This window comes from Bos javanicus, chromosome 1 (assembly GCF_032452875.1).
Source record: "Bos javanicus breed banteng chromosome 1, ARS-OSU_banteng_1.0, whole genome shotgun sequence".
Classification (NCBI taxonomy): Eukaryota; Metazoa; Chordata; class Mammalia; order Artiodactyla; family Bovidae; genus Bos; species Bos javanicus.
Genome location: NC_083868.1, coordinates 80,370,348 through 80,388,029, shown reverse-complemented (window position 1 = coordinate 80,388,029; position 17,682 = coordinate 80,370,348). Strand labels below are relative to the sequence as shown.

Below are 17,682 nucleotides of genomic sequence, written 5' to 3'. Positions count from 1 at the left end.
TTTTCCAGTCCTGTGGCCACTGCTGAGTTTTACAAATTTGCTGGCATGTTGAGTGCAGCACTTTAACAGCATCATCTTTTAGGATTTGAAATAGCTCAGCTGGAATTCCATCACCTCCACTAGCTTTGTTTGTAGTGATGCAAACAAAGACCCATTTGATTTCACACTCCAAGATGTCTGGCTCTAGGCGAGTGATCACACCATCATGGTTATCCAGGTCATTAAGATCTTTTTTGTATAGTTCTCCTGTGTATTCTTGCCACCTTTTCTTCATATCTTCAGCTTCTGTTAGCTCCATTCTGTCCTTTATTGTGCCCATCTTTGCATGAAATGTTCCCTTGGTATCTCTAATTTTCTTGACAAGATCTCTAGTCTTTCCCATTCTATTGTTTTCCTCTATTTCTCTGCATTGTTTGCTTAGGAAGGCTTTCTTATCTCTCCTTGCTATTCTTTGGAACTCTGCATTCAGATGGGTGTATCTTTTCTTTTCTCTGCTTTTTGTTTCTCTTCTTTCCTCAGCTATTTGTAAGGCCTCCTCAGACCTTTTGTCTTTTTGCGTTTCTTTTTCTTGGGGATGGTTTTGATCATTGCCTCTTGTACAATGTTATGAACTTCCATGCATAGTTCTTCAGGCACTCTATCAGATCTAATCCCTTCAATCTATTTGTCACTTCCACTGTATAATCGTAAGGAATTTGATTTAGGTCATAACTGAATGGCCTAGTGGCTTTCCCTACCTTCTTCAACTTAAGTTTGAATTTTGCATTAAGGAGTTCATTATCTGAGCTACAGTGTTCAGCTCCCAGTCTTGTTTTTGCTGGCCACATAGAGCGTCTCCATCTTTGGCTGCAAAGAATATAATCATCTGATTTTGGTATTGACCATTTGGTGATATCCATGTGTAGAGTCATTTCTTGTGTTGTTGGAAGTGGGTGTTTGCTATGACCAGTGTATTTTCTTGGCAAAACTCACTTGCTCTGCACTTCATTTTGCACTCCAAGGCCAAACTTGTCTGTTACTCCAGGTATCTCTTGACTTCCTCCTTTTGCATTCCAGTCCCCTATGATGAAAAGGACATCTTTTTTTGGGTGTTGGGTCTAGAGTATTTTGTCAGACTTCATAGAACCACTCAACTTCAGCTTCTTCAGCATTACTGGTTGGGGTATATACTTGGATTACTGTTATATTGAATGGTTTGCCTTGGAAATGAACCAAGATCCTTTGGTCGTTTTTGAGACTGAACCCCAGTACTGCATTTTGGATTCCTACTGACTATGAGAGCTACTTCATTTCCTCTTAGGGGATCCTTGCCTAGAGTAGTAGATATAGAGGTCATCTGAATTAAATTCACCCATTCCAGTCCATTTTAGTTCACTGATTCCTAAAATGTTGATGTTCTCTCTTGCCATCTCCTGTTTGATCACTTCCAATTAACCTTGATTCATGGACCTAAAATTTTAGGTCCATGCAATATTGTTCTTTGCAGAATTGGACTTTACTCTCACCACCAGACACATCCACAGGCGGGCACTGTTTCTGCTTTGCCTTAGCTTTTTCATTCTTTCTGGAGCTATTTCTCCAGTAGCATATTGCCACCGACTGACTTGGGGAGTTCATCTTTCAGTGTCATTATCTTTTTGACTTTTCATACTGTTTATAGGGTTCTCAAGGTAAGAATGCTGAAGTGGTTTGCCATTCCCTTTTACAGTGGACCACATTTTGTCAGAACTCTCCACCATGACCCGTATGTCTACTGAATGGATAGTAAAGAAAGAAGAGACTTACTACTATATTTGCTTCATCCTCTCCTTTTCTCCCTATACAAAAGAGAATCTTTAGCTATCTATCATGGTTCTCTCTGGGTTACCAAATGATGACTTTGGACAGCTATAGAAAGCATCTGACTCAGATATACTCTTTGGATGATTTTACCATTCCTTCCATAACAGTTTGTACCATTGGTTAATCCTCTCCAGCCATTCAGATAAAGCCTGGAAGGATGTGAGAGAAGAAATCGGCTGGGTGGCTGCCAAAACCAATGAGAGGACCACTCCCTTCCTTGAGAACACTGGTTGTGCTTCCTAGGGTTCTTGAGATCATCCTCATTTGAAAGTCTTCTCAATGAAAACTTCACTGTAGTTACACAAAGATGTGCAGTAGGACAAATGTATTTACTGTATTATTTCACATAGTAGTTCCTAGTAAAGTGGATGAGCACCAAGAGTCGGGGGACTCTTGAACTAGGAGCCCTGACCCAGTGTTGCCGAAAGTTCAATACCAATAACACACAGCTGTTAGCTGGAGCTAACTCTTTATGGAAAAAATTCAAAGAGATTATCTGTAACCCACATTAAGATAGGAGATAGTGAAGATAAATTCTAGAAGGTCTGGCTATAATACCAATTTAAATAAGGTTATAGCCATAAGCTAGAGGTCCTTATTCTAATACAACAGCACTGGCTATGACAGCAGCTCTGTCTTGAAGGAATGATCACACTAGACATCTTATGTAATTCAGAACACCTGTGATAACTGACTTTCCTCAAAAGACTAAATTGCATATTATTTGTCAATATGCCGAGTTATCTAATTAGTATAGAGGCTGCATATATAGAATAATACAGAGCTCAACTGTGAAGATCCATACTTCATATCAGAACAAACGAAGGATGGGAAATCATATCATGCCAAGTAAAAACCCAGGCAAATTCCAGAACCTGTATGGCTTATGCAAAGGGTAAATTTAAAAGTATCATGAAGGTCCTACTCTAGTTATAAGAGAAGACACAAGTGAGGATGGGGGCACACTAAACTTATGAAATCTCTATCAGCTGGAACATGGTTAATTGTAGTTGGTCATTCAACTGGAGCTGTTACAGAAATGATCCATTGCCCAAACCCTGAGGACACTTCCCAGTCCCTGCTGTCCCTGTCCTAACCATAGTCCCCAACCCTAACTATATATGCTTGAGTCTGAGCTGAAGGGAATAGGCACTAGCACTTGTAAAATCAAGGATGCTTATAAAGATCTTATACTATAACACCCATATTAAGTACCAAAAACTGGACCCTGGGTTTTGGCAAAAAGTGTAGCCCACTCTTAATTCTCCTACCTGTTGGATATGAGGACCAATCCAATGGCTGCCTGTGAAATACAGTAGGAGCTGCTATTTTGGGGCTCACTAGATCAGCATTGGGAGCCACTAAATGGCTCCTCCAAATCCTTATTAGGATCCAAAACAGAATTTATAATTTCCAAAGTTTAGATTAACAAAGCACTATAGAGATTTGTGATAAAGCTTATATATATATATACACACACACACACATATATCTCTCTCTATATATATATACACACATACATACATACACATACACATATATAACCCTAATGCTGAAGAGTTGCATCAAGGCATCACCTACTCAATGGACATGAGTTTGAGCAAGCTTCAGGAGTTGGTGATGGACAGGCAGGCCTGGTGTGCTGCAGTACATGGGATCTCAAAGAGTCAGACATGACTGAGTAACTGAACTGAACTGAATGCTGAAGAAATGGTAGCCATAAGATATATAGTGGTATAAAACCACATCTTCTTAATATTATATTCTAGTTAGGAAGGAAGAAGGACCATGTGCTATTAAACAGGGAAAATACCTATATCCCAGACAATTCCCAAAACACATGGGATTCAATAAGATATATCCATAAGGAAGTGGCTAAACTAAGTGAATTTCATGTGGTCATGGCTCCTTGCCTTGTAATAAACTGGGGATTTATATTAAGGAAATTTATTATTTGTGAAATAAATATTTCTATTTTTAAGTGATGAGTTCTATGAAAGCAACGGCAGCATGTTGATCTGGAGTCATTATATTGGTCTAGACAAAAGCTATCAACTAAGGGGTGGATCATGACTTGTAATTTAAGAAGTCCATGGCTGCAAAAGCCCTCTGGAAAGGGCCCTTGTTATGTGTAGCTCTGAACTGGAGAGTTTCTATATTCTTTTTTCAGTTTGAGGGTCTGTATTCAAAACATGAACTTTAGGTACCGTAACAAGGTAGCTAGAGTACAGATTTACTGGTTTATCTATCAATGACATCACCCTCTAAACTGATAAAGAAACAAATTGAAGAGACTCAGTGCCCCTGTAATCTGGTGGGATTCCCATCCTGCATTAGTCCCATAAACCCACAGATTCAGGCACATCTCAGAGAGAGAAAAGAAAGGCACTGGGGAGCAGCACCTGTCCTACCACCTTAAGGCATTCTCTGTTCTAGCTAGTTGAATTATAGCCTTCATCTGAGATAAGCTAATTCTTGCTACTGTCAGGTTTAAGTTCTGACATTTATCCTGACTCACAATCTTCTAGGGGTCACGGGCTCTTACCACAGTCAACCATTACTCCTTTCAGGGAATCCTGGAATTCATCAAGTGACTGTCAAGCATCCTTGAAGGACTCTAGACATAACTGTCAGAATTTGTTCATTCCTGCCCCAAGCCTAGCCTACAGGGATGATTATAAATCCTAACTATTATGCACTAATTAGAGTACTCAAGTATCTCATCAAATTATAACAACCTCTGACCTCTGAAAAGCCTACCAGCTTAACTTCCAAAGGTCAAGAAACAGGATTAACTATAGTTGGGTCATTTACCTGGAGCTGTTACAGAAATGATCCATTCCCTAAACCCTGGTCCCTGGTCCCTGCTGTCCCTGTCCTAACCATAGTCCCCAGTCCTATCTATATATGCTTCTCTTGAGTCTGAGCTGAAGGGAACAGGCACTAGCACTTGGTCAAATGCAGGAGTAGTGCATTTTTATTTCCAGTCCCCTTCAAAAGATATCTAAAGATAAATATAACAGACTCATCCTTGCCCAGAAAGCAGGTGTTCTGAGTCATCAGGAACAGGTTGGGAAGAGGTATTTTCTCACTGAGAATCTTGCCTACCTCAAGAGATCAACCTGACATAGGAAAAAGAGATGATGTGACATATTTTTGGAGGGGGGAGGGAGGTGGTTAAAATATTATCCATCAAATGATTAGAACTTGACAGTAAATAAAGTTTGGGACACTCCATGTGCTATCACAAACAGAAACTTTCCTAGGGATAAGAGTGTAAACCATTTATGCTTCCCAAATTTCATGTCTCCAGACTTGTTAAAGCTATGGAAAAATCAAACCTCAAAGAAAGTGCCACCAACTGTGAAATAGATCCTGTACTAGGCACATCTCTGCATTTTGTGAGGCTTTCTGAATGGTGGGAAGCATTCCTTGGAACCCACTAGTAAAAACAAGAGCAGTTTGGAGTGGTTAATGGTCATAAAAATGAAATCCTGGGAATCTTTTCACAAGGAGAGTTTCTGTATCAAAATCATCTTGTGTGTTCCATGTCTGGATAAAGGTATAAGCTAAAAACAGAAGTTTTTTCTTAAGGGCCTCAACATCCATATATTTTTAATGTTTTGAAAAGCCACAGTATTTTGATAAACTGCTGTGCATTACGAATGTATTTTCCAGATTTCCCGTTTCTGCTAATGGTGGTTCAGGCTGTTTGAATCAGGCTTACAGCTGAAAACAACTAAAAAGCTGGATAAAATATATTTGAAATAATCTTTTTAAAAACATCAAAGAGATTATAAAATAGTAAGGAATTATCAGGCAAAAGTAAAGAGAAGTCAACAATCTAGAGAAGTAAACACTCCTGAAGATAATCCCAGAAAACTAGAACCTCCATTCTGACAGCTTTTCAGGATGTAGAAGGGGATAGAAAACTAAATTCTGGGTCCATGCAAGTCAGAGAGTCTGACAGGAGACCTTCCCCTACAACAATCTGGGTTCCAGGATCTGAGAGTGAAGGTGAACAAAAATGGAATTAACTTGAAGAGAATGAAAACAGAGTAACAATCCCTTGAGTTATCCAGGAAATAGCAAACTTTGAACAGGTGGTCCCAGACAGGTAGTGCCCCTAGGTGCCTGGTAGAAGTAAACACAAATACTCTTTGGAGCAAAGTATTTTCATTACAAGTCTCACAGTTCTTCCTACAAAATAACCTTTCAAGTGCAATGACTAGTGCAGAGCCAAATATATCCAGCACATAGGAAAATTAAAATTAGTGAATAAAACAGAGAGAGATCATCAGAAACTGCAAGTGAAGGACCCAGGATCTGTGTCTTAATAGGCCACCCAGGAAATGGCAATGCACTCGTGTTCTTGCCTGGTGAATCCCAGGGATGGGGGAGCCTGTTGGGCTGCCATCTATGGGGTCGCACAGAGTTGGACATGACTGAAGCGACTTAGCAGCAGCAGGTTATTCTGATATATGCTCAAGTTTGAGAATCAATGCTTCATACTTTAATCATATTAAATATACATCCTACAAAAATGTGTAAGTGTATTACATCTGGGAAAGAGCCCAAGAATTTGCACTTCTAACAAATTCCCAGATGATGTAGATGCCAGACCATACTATGAGAACCACTGGTATTAAAAAGTGAATTATTACACAGGTTAGCAGAGTGGTCATCTATGGGGAGGAGAATGGCTGTAATTTGGAAGCAACATGCAGAAATTTCCTACAATTTCCTGGCAATTCTCTATTTCTTGATATCAGTGGGGATTACATGGTGTTATCACTATACATTTATATTCAAATGCAGTGATATCACTGTCTGTCCTTCCATTGAGTCACATACATCAAATGCCACTAAGCTTACCCACCATGATCGTGCCACTATCATTTAAAGTCAATCCCCAAAGTAGAAAGTGCAAAAAGTTATAAAGCTATACAATATAACTTCTTCAACTTTAGTTCCTAATGTAATTAGCTCACAAAATGCTTTCAGAGTTAAGAAAAACTGCTTAAGTTTCTGAAAATCCTAGAGATATGCCAGACACAGCCCAATGTAAAAATACCTGCAAAGCTGAAAAACCACCATCTTAAATTTTAACAAGAAAAAGTGTACAATAAAAAAAGTTACTGCTTTTTTCCTGAAGTTAAAAGAAAGGGGGAAACTTCCTACTTTAACAAGGAAAAGATGCAAATACAACCCCTTTTTGCCCTTGTGAGGATACCAGGTTCATATAAGTGTCACTTAAGAGCTGTATAAAATCATCTAGGTCACCCTGTAGGTATAAGGAGGATAATAGTGATTACTCTCAAGCTAGGTTAAGACTTCATCCCATCCACAGTTATAAACTATACTTTGTTCTAATAATCACTTGGCTTGAAAACCAATCACAAGTCCTCAAAGCGTCCTACTCTTGTAAGAAAGTCAGAGTCCCTGCTATAGACTCATAAAAAGTTGTAGATATACCTGTTGACTGTCCAACTCGCCTTTGTGTCCTCTGGATTACCAGAACTGGTTTGGAAGGTTGTGAGATTTTCTAGTCTTTTGCAAATCTTACTGCGCTTCATGTGAGTTGAAAATGTCCTCTGTCACTCTCAGACCAAAGTTCTTTATACATACCATTCATTGGTTTTATTCTCACTTTATCATAAATAGGACTGGTAAAACTTTTCCCCATTATTTTTTTTTCCTGTATGGCAAGAAGCTTCTTAGTAATCTTCAATTTTGAAACTGAAAATATTCAAGTATTTTGTGCAGAAAATATTTGACACAGAAGTAGTAATCTTCCTGCAAGTTGTTTTTTCCACATTACCATCATTACCAGGTTATCTGCATCAGGAAGTTTCCATCAAATATTTGATCACTCTTGTCTGTGTAATTCATACTCCACTGGCTCGTACAAAGTTCAAGGCATCACTGTACAATTTTCTGAATCCTTTTCCTTAGCATGTCCTCTTTCCATTTTTGCACATCTTTGTTTGGTACATAACCTAAAATCAAAGTGTTTTTTAAAATCCTTTTTTCACATACACATACATCCCATTCCCATACACCTTGCTGCAGATTGAAATGTTTACCTCTTCTGTGTCTTTTTAAAAAATAATTATAAACATTATTGAGGTAACATAGTTTATAATACTGAATACAATGTAGGCTTCATGCATACAAAATTATATTTCAACTTCTGTACACACACCAGCTTGCTGCTGCTGCTAAGTCGCTTCAGTCGTATCCGACTCTGTGCAACCCCATAGACGGCAGCCCACCAGGCTCCCCTGTCCCTGGGATTCTCCAGGCAAGAACACTGGAGTGGGTTGCCATTTCCTTCTCCAATGCATGAAAGTGAAAAGTGAAAGTGAAATCGCTCAGTCGTGTCCGACTCTTAGCGACCCCATGGACTGCAGCCTACCAGGCTCCTCTGCCCATGGGATTTTCCAGGCAAGAGGACTGGAGTGGGGTGCCAGTGCCTTCTCTGCTTGCTCACCATCAAAAGTTCAGTTTCTATTTGTCACCATACAGTTGACCCCTTTAACCCATTTCACCCTTTCCCTTCCTTTTGTGTAAATACTACTGTTTTCTGTATCTGTGTGCTTGTTTTTCTTCAGTTTGGTTTATTTTATGGTTCTTTTGTTTTTTATGTGTCTTTGACCACCATGATAGTGGTTATCACCATGATAGTGGAAATGGATTGCACAGGTTCAAGTCCCAATACCACCACTTGTTATCAGTGTGACCTTGAATACACTATAAATCTCCTTGTTGTTCATTTTATTAATCTGTAATATGTGGATAATAATAGCTGGCATCATACTTGTGAAGTCATTATTATGGATTTTGTCTGTGTATGGATTCAACGTGTTAATGAATGTAAAACTCTCAGAATAATGCCTGACATATGATAAACATTACACGAGTCTTAGCTATTATTATTAAAATAATTCTATCTATAGCCATATAAACCTCATAGCTGTTGAGATTATATATGCTCCTGGTCTTATGATTTCTGTGCTGTTTTTTACTATATAAACAAACTATCTTGACCATTTAATAGGAAGATAACACATATACAGCTTTTAAGTTCATCTAGAGGTCATAAGTATCTCTTCTGGATACTCAAGAATATGTAAAAGAGTGAGAAAATGATAGAGCCTTCCTTATCTCACAAAATAACAGAGCATTGCCTTGATGCTGTGTGCCTCACAACCATTAATGCAGGCTCTAGGGGTCATAAACACTCCTGGCTTCCATACCTGAAACAAAACAACAACAACAAAAAAATGCCCAGACCAGATGTATGACCCATAGCAATATAAATCAAATGTCTCCAGACATTTGACAGCAAAGTTTTACATGCATGTACATGAATACTTACACATCTACCCAGAGATGGTCAGTATTCTTGTTGTAGATAGCTTATAGCTACACTCCGCCTTCTTCCTCATCCACAAAAGACCATAAACTTTTAAGTTTCACTCAGAAATCTATAGGAAGATGCTTGCCTGCAGGGGAGTAAAGTCCAAACCTGGCACCAGCTAAATGAACCAAGAGTTTTGGAAAGAACAGGTATGAATCCAGCTCTTCAACTAGAATTCGTTTAAGTAATGAGATAAATCGGCTCCTGACAAGCAAAAAAATAGTGAGACAACTCACTTTTCATATTCTCTATTTTAGGAAAGATTTCACAAGAACCCCTTTGCCTTAGTAAGAAACAGATGTTTCCCCATATGGCTTCTTACTACCTCAAGAACCATCTTTGTTCAGATTCAGTATGTGTAAATATTTCAGTAATTTGGCTTCTGCTGAAGATGCAGAAATCTAGAAAGAGCATTGCTCTCACCTTAACAACTAGAAAAATTACAAAATAACTTTTATTGAACCTATCAGAGATCTGAGCTTAGGCTGACCAAGTGAACTTTGTTGGGTTCAGTACTAAAAATCTCCCATCCTGGGAAACGTCTCAGTCCCAGGCAATCAGGGATGGTTGGTCTCCCTATCTATAGCTGCAGACTAGTTAAGTAGACTGAAATTCATGGAAAGACTGTACCCATCAAGGACAGATAGGATGTGGGCACAAAAGAGACATCAAATACAACACAAAATGATAAGAATTCAGCTAAATAATTGCTAAAGGCCAAGTGTGGGCTAGCGTGAGAGTACCAAACCCTTGGGAGCCTCAGACACAAAAGAATTTGCCCTCAATTTCAGTCTCTTCTCCATGCTCTACTGGGTACTGATGAGAAAGATTTAGGAAAAACCAATAGACCAGAGAGAGACTCTCTTGGTGGTGAAGGCCTGTTGGAAGGGAGTAGCTCCCACTGTAGGGAAGGGTCCTGTACAGACCCTCTTCACCTATAATATATAGCTTCAAGTCTCTGGGGCTGCTACTGCTGCTGCTGCTAAGTCGCTTCAGTCATATCCAACCCTGTGCGACCCCATAGATGGCAGCCCACCAGGCTCCCCCGTCCCTGGGATTCTCCAGGCAAGAACACTGGAGTGGGTTGCCATTTCCTTCTCCAATGCATGCAAGTGAAAAGTGAAAGTGAAGTCGCTCAGTCGTGTCCGACTCTTAGCGACCCCATGGACTGTAGCCTACCAGGCTCCTCTGTCCATGGGATTTTCCAGGCAAGAGTACTGGAGTGGGTTGCCATTGCCTTCCCTGAGTCTCTGGGGAAGGGACAGCAAACTCTATTGCCTCCAGGGGCCTTTGATACTGAGTAAAGACAGAAGTAGGGGAGGACAGACAATTCCGACACTTCTGGGTAAGGAAGGGCAGGAAACTGTCTTGGCCCAGGATCCCATGCTATTACAATTAGTGGGCTCCTACACTGGAAGAGGGGCTTCCCCAGTGGCACTAGTGGTAAAAAATCTGCCTGCCAATGCAGGAAACGTTAAGACATGTGGGTTCAATTGCTGGGTCAGGAAGATACCCTGGAGGAGGAAATGGCAACCTACTCCAGTATTCTTGCCTAGAGAAAATCCCATGGACAGAGGAGCGTGGCAGGCTACAGTCCATAGGGTCACAGAGAGTTGGACACAACTGAAGTGACTTAGCACACATGCACGAACATTGGAAGAGGGTCAGAAGACTCTCATCTTCTCAAGACATACCAAGGACACGAGGCAGAAATTTTGTCTGCCACAGTGAGGCTGAAGGTCTAAGAAAGCCTCACTCTCCAGGCCTAAGAATACAAGGCTTGCTAAGACAAGCTGGGCCAGAATGACTAAGAACCCTCCAGTCCCTACTCCCAAGCTAGTGAGCACCAGATAACAAGCAAAAGGAAAGGCAAAAGCATGGAGAGAGATCCCTTTGAGATGTAGTTTCAGAGGGAAGGTTGGAAACTATGAGAGAAACAGGAATATTGAGAATATTGTGGGCTACTTTTCCAGCCCACACTCTAAGCATAAGGTAACACTAGAGAAAATAAAAACTAGTTGTATATTGAAGGTGGAACAATAAAACCCAAGCCCGCCGTAACTAGTGGTTAGATTAACTCAACACATCACATTGCTGACCTTGCAGGGAAAAAAACACTCATTTTAAGGTATACATTCTCTTTATCATAAACTGTTTTTCTATACAAGATGCCTGACATATGAGACATGTATTAATAAAATGGAAGAAAAAACAAAACACCCAGATTCAGAGAGAACGTTAAGTGTTGGAACTATGAGAGAGGAAATTTAAAGTAACTTTGACTAATATATCAATAATCATAATACTAAAGGCTCCAATGGAAAACATGACTTAACAGATAGAAAATTTCAGCAGGGATTTGGAATTCCAGAAGAAGAGAGAGAACAGCAGAAAAAATATTTGAAGAAAGAATGGCTGAATCTTCAAAAAAGAAAAAAAATCTACACCAAACCACAGATCCAAGAAACTCAAAGATTTTTCAAGCAGGATTAATATTAAAAAATATACACCCTGACACATCATATTCAAACTGTTGGAAAGTTAAAATTATAAAGAAAATACTGAAGTTGGCTACAGAAAAAAGATACAATACAGAGAAACAAAATTAAAAATTACAGTGGGGGACTTAGAAACCATACAACCCAGAATACAATGGATACATATCTAAAACACTGAAGGAAAAATACTGTTAATCCAGAATACTACACAGGGAAAATGTCTTTCAGATATGAAGGAAAATTTTACCTTTTAAGACAGATCAAAAAAAAAAAGAGAGAGAGAGAGAGAAATTATTATCAGCAGATCTGCACTAAAATAAAGGTTTAAAAACTTCCTCAACAGAAAGACCATGATACCAACCATATTTGCATGTACACACACACACAAAATGAAGATTTACAGATATAATTAAAATTAAAGCAAAAAATTGATGCTCCTGAATTGTGGTGTTGGAGAAGACTCTTGAGAGTCCCTTGGACTGCAAGGAGATCCAACCAGTCCATTCTAAAGGAGATCAGCCCTGGGTGTTCATTGGAAGGACTGATGCTGAAGCTGAAACTCCAATACTTTGGCCACCTCATGTGAAGAGTTGACTCATTGGAAAAGACCCTGATGCTGGGAGGGATTGGGGGCAGGAGGAGAAGGGGACAACAGAGGATGAGATGGCTGGATGGTGTCACTGACTTGATGGACGTGAGTCTGAGTGAATTCTGGGAGTTGGTGATGGACAGGGAGGCCTGGTGTGCTGTGATTCATGGGATCGCAAGGAATCGGACACGACTGAGTGACTGAACTTAACTGAAAGCAAAATATAAAAGATATATTTTCATCTTCTTTTTAATTGCTCTAAAAGACAATTGGTCATCTAAAGCAGTGGTTCTCAACCAGAAGCAATTTTGGAAGTATTTGGCAATGTCAAGACATTTTTGGTTGTCACAATGGGGGCACAGTGCTATTGGCATCAGCAAGTAGTGGCCAGGAATGCTGTTAAACATACTACATCCTAAAAAGGCAAGCCCCATACTGCAAAGAATTATTCAACCTGAGATGTCAAACATGTCAGACTGCTTCAGCCTGACTAATAAAAAAAAAAAAAAGACACTATTTACCAATGTGTGGAATGAAAAGGGTGACATCACTACAGGTCCCAAGACACTAAAAGAGTAAGACAATATCACAAACAATGCATGCCTATACATTCAAAAACTTGGATGAAATAAATTCTTTATAAGGTGGAAACTACCAAAGCTTACTTAAGCACATAACCTATATAGTCCTACATCTATTGAAAACATTGTTAAAAATTCTTAACTACAAATTCAAAGCAACCTGTAGGCCAAGATCCCTTCACCGCCAAAAGGAAAAGATTAGGACAAGACTAGCTCTTCTTACTACACATCTATTTGACAGATGTTTATCTTAGTGCTATCTGTCTTAATGCTCAGGCTTCAACCTCCTGCAAATTACAAAAACTCCAGAATTTCAAGTTATTTTCTTTCTCTAAGGCACCATTTCAGGGACCTAAATATTTCACATTCTTTGATGAAGACACCTTAGTGCTATCTTGCGGTGCTGACTTGATGATGGGTGAAAGGTGCCCTTGGCTTTTGCAAGTTGAATGAAATCATGGAAGCCTCTGAAATTCAGCCTCTGAAATTGAGTCTCTCCAACTCAACTTGCTAAGACTTTTCTGCTTAAAGCTTTCTTTATCTCTTGTCTGGATACATCCATGTGCTGGTAGGTCTTCCCATACTTTATGGGGCAGTCTCACTTCAGTAAAACACAGGTGTGGATTACTGAAGGGTATGGAGATCTAAGGATCTAAGATCTAAGAGTCTAAGGGTATGGAGATCCAGGTTGTCAACTACAAATTGTCTCTTGCCATGGGCATTTGCCATCTACCTGTATCCCGGGCTGCAGTCCTCATGGTGCTCCAAATAAAACTTGACTCGCAACTCTCCTGTTGTTGTTGTTGTTGTTGTTGTTGTTTTAGTTGACAAGGTTCTGGGCTTTGGTCAGATAGTGTAGCTCATGAGGCAAAGCCCTTTAAGAGCACAGCTGAGAGTGAGCCTCATGGTTGAAGGGGTAAACAGTGGGTGGGCAAAGCAAACTCTTGGGTCAAGTAGCTCACAAACAAAGCCAAATCATTCTAGTGGGAGACACAAACATAAAACTGAATCACTCTGGAAAATGTGGGCAATAAGAAAACAAACTGAACCATGCCACAGAAGGCAGCCCAAAGGCTGGGAGAATGGCAGCAAATGCCCTGGCTGCAGCCACAGCAGCTGGGCGGATCCCTTTCACAGTAGAGTGAGGTAATCCAGTGACATGGAAAAATCTCAATACTGGCTGACACTGGGCCTCAGCTCTCTTACATACACTTCTAGAGCTATTTTCCAGTGAACAAGAGGCTCTAGGAGGACTGGGTTAAGACCAGCATCTAATGCACATTGGTTTAGAGCTAACATCTTTACTCACCATACTGCTTTTTTAAGAACCATTCAAAACACTGGAGGTTAAGATATTCAAGTCCACCCATTGTGCATTTCCTAATTAAAGGAAGTTTAATTAAGCTCAAGTGAGAGCTTAAATTTACAGATAACCCTCCATTCTTATCTCTACTTCAGACCAGGGCACCAAGCAATTTCTTCACCAAAGCCAGTTGCTTTTTGAGGTGGTATGACAAACAAAAAGAAGTCAGACCAAGGCTGCTGAATCCCATAATTTGTAACAACATAATGATTTGCAGTAAAAGTTGGTGAGATGACCACCTTCCCCCTCTTACTTCTTCCTTTTGCTGCTGCTGCTGCTGCTAAGTCACTTCAGTCGTGTCCGACTCTGCAATCCCATAGACGGCAGCCCATCAGGCTCCCCTGTCCCTGGGATTCTCCAGGCAAGAACACTGGAGTGGGTTGCCATTTCCTTCTCCAATGCATGAAAGTGAAAAAATAAAGTGAAGTCGCTCAGTCGTGTCTGACTCCTAGCGACCCCATGGACTGCAGCCCACCAGGCCCCTCCATCCATGGGATTTTCCAGGCAAGAGTGGGTTGCCATTGCCTTCTCCGTTCCTTTCGCTAGTTTTTCAATAATTTGCTTCTGCCAACCTGAACAATTAAAGAGCCAAAGTAGCACAAACAGCTTTACAAGCACCTGAATTGATTCTAGTGGCAACAGCTGACAGAAGTTTGAGCCTTCTCTGTACACGCAACTATAATTTTGAAATTCTAGAGCATGGTTAGGCTGCAGTTCTTTAAGTGCTGAGGCCTTTAGTTTGAAGTTACTGGGTTAGTAAGGTTGCGGGTGATGTGGGTGGTAGGACAATGATAGGTAGGGTACTTTCTGGGAAATGTGAGTTTTTTGAGGAGAGGCAGAATTTCCTGAACTTTTAAAGTAAGCCATTTCCATACTCCAAAATCTTTAGAATAGAGCTCTCCAAAAGAAATGTGAGCACACATATAAAATTTCCAGTAGTCATATTAAAAAGTAAAAGTGAACTGAAATTAATTTTAACATTTAATATATCCAAAATATAATTTCAACAAGCAATTCATTTTTTTTTATTTTTAAAAATAGAATATTTTACTTTAAAAAGTGAGACTTTGAAATCTGGAGGGCTTTGTACATGTAGCTGCTACTGCTGCTGCTAAGTTGTGTCAGTCGTGTCCAACTCTGTGCGACCCCACAGATGGCAGCCCACAAGGCTCCCCCGTCCCTGGGATTCTCCAGGCAAGAACACTGGAGTGGGTTGCCATTTCCTTCTCCAATGCATGCAAGTGAAAAGTGAAAGTGAAGTCGCTCAGTAGTGTCCGACTCCTAGCGACCCCATGGACTGCAGCCCACCAGGCCCCTCCATCCATGGGATTTTCCAGGCAAGAGGACTGGAGTGGGGTGCCATTGCCTTCTCCGTGTACATGTAGAGCACACCATATTTTAGACAGCCCCACTTCAAGTGCTCAGGAACCACCTGTAGTTTGTGGCTACAGAATTGGAGGGCATAGCTTTAGAACCTCCTTCTCCAAGTGTCTCTCTTCTTCTGAAGGATATCAAACAAGGCAGCCTCTGTTCTCTGAATCCCCCATACCCACCTGCACCAGCCCTTCCAAAGCACCTGTAAAAACATTCCCAGGACACCCATTTGTACGTGATTAGCCAATTCCTTACCTGCTTCTCTCCTTAGGCAAGCAGCCAAGCATTGTTGCCTTCAGTGATGTGGCATTTCCACATTTTGTACATTCTTCAAAGGCCCTAAAATATGAGGCAGTGGGGAATGAACACTGGATCACAAAGGTCTCAAGATCTCAACAACTCTCAGTGTAGTCAGTAAAATCACCCCTCCTCTGTCTTGAGGTGTCAGTAGCTCAGAGGTCTAGAGTAGAAACCTTGTTTATATTTTTTGATGCTGGGAGGGATTGGGGGCAGGAAGAGAAGGGGACGACAGAGGATGAGATGGCTGGATGGCATCACTGACTCGATGGACGTGAGTCTGAGTGAACTCCAGGAGTTGGTGATGGACAGGGAGGCCTGGCGTGCTGCGATTCATGGGGTCGCAAAGAGTCGGGCACGACTGAGCGACTGATCTGATCTGATAATTAAATGTCATCAATGAAGGCCTCTGGAAAAAGAGGAGAGCTGGCACATAATTTGCTGGGCCCAGTGAAAAATGAAAATATGGGTCCTTTGTTCAAAAATGAAGAACTTTAAGATTTTGACTACAGAGCATTAAAGCAAGCACAGGGCCCTCTGAGAACAGTGTCCTTCTGAGCCTGGAGTCCTGGAACTGCACAGGCTGACCCTCTACAAAACTGGTCCCCGTTGGGCTTGTGTCTTTGGATGAAGCAGGCAAGTGGTAAGATTCCCTAGACTATCCTTGAGGATCTAGACCTTAAAGAAGACTCCAAAATCGTATCTACTGGAATTCACTGGGGAAGAGAAGTTTTTGAGCCAATGAAAAACCTTGGAAAGAGGAAGTGAGGAGATGAAGGAGGCAGATAAGACATGTGCCTTCGTTGATTAAACCACTGATTAGTCAGAGTCATTCACACATCGGATGTTCATAAGGTCAAGGTTGGGCAACAACAGACTTACATCTACAAAGGTGACTTGCGGGCCTGAGCAGGAATCCCTTTAAAGCTACTTCTACTCAACGTCTCACCTCTCCTAGCCAGAAACAGGTGGCGATGATGAGTGACCTCCAGAAGGTCTGTGAAGCCCTGTAGGAGTCTAAGCTGTGGCGTGGTTTGTAGCCACCGACCGTGCTTGGGCGGGCTGAGGGTGAGGAGGTAAATTTCTTACCCATGGCCAGCATCGGCTCTTTCTGGAGTCTTCACTTCTGCTTCTCCAGGATGAGGGGAACACAGACCTCGAGACTAGGAGATTAGGGCCGGGCCTGTCAGCCCCTCGACTAGAGGCACTGCCAGGTCTGGGAACAACTAACCCGAACCACCTCTACTGTTCCTGAAGCCCGTGATGGCGCTGCAAAAGGCAGCTGGGGCCACTGTGGACCTGAGCCTCAGAGATCCTTCTTCCACTGGTGTCCGGGGGTCTCAACCGCTCCGGGCGTCCACCTGCAGCCGTTCAACGGAAATTGGTGTCTGGAAGCAGGCAGGGCCAGCCAGGGGTTTCCTGGGCAACAGGCCCCCCTCCCGCCACCGCCCGCGCGCCTGGCCACGCCCCTCTGAGGAGTAGCCCAAGGGCAGGAGGGATTCTGGGGTGTGCTGCCGTTTGGGATGCTGTGGGGTTCCTACTGTTTATTTGTTCTGTGTCTGCCACCCAACAAGGACGCTTGGCACACTACATGGACTAATAATTCTCATGTGTCAGATAAACTAGTGAAAGATTTTCACACCTTGGCAGGTGAGGAGACGCCAAGGCCTCAAGGATGCGCCCCCCGTCCACCGAGCAACCTCCAGCCTCTCAGA

At 41.4% G+C, this 17,682-nt stretch overlaps 1 long non-coding RNA gene across 4 annotated transcripts in view; it reads right to left on the bottom strand.

Moving 5' to 3' along the window:
- LOC133245625 (uncharacterized) overlaps positions 1-17,440 on the bottom strand; it is a 98,970-nt gene extending 81,530 nt beyond the window's left edge. For 2 of the 4 annotated variants that reach the window (XR_009735757.1, XR_009735756.1), the window contains exons 1-3: positions 17,057-17,401; positions 15,926-16,009; positions 7,318-7,841 (exon numbers count right to left, since the gene is read on the bottom strand). This is a non-coding gene — a long non-coding RNA (uncharacterized LOC133245625). Of the gene's footprint in view, positions 1-7,317; positions 7,842-15,925; positions 16,010-17,056 lie in introns of all 4 variants that reach the window. The other 2 variants (XR_009735755.1, XR_009735758.1) reach the window with 2 other exon arrangements.
- Between the last annotated feature and the right edge of the window lie 242 nt (positions 17,441-17,682).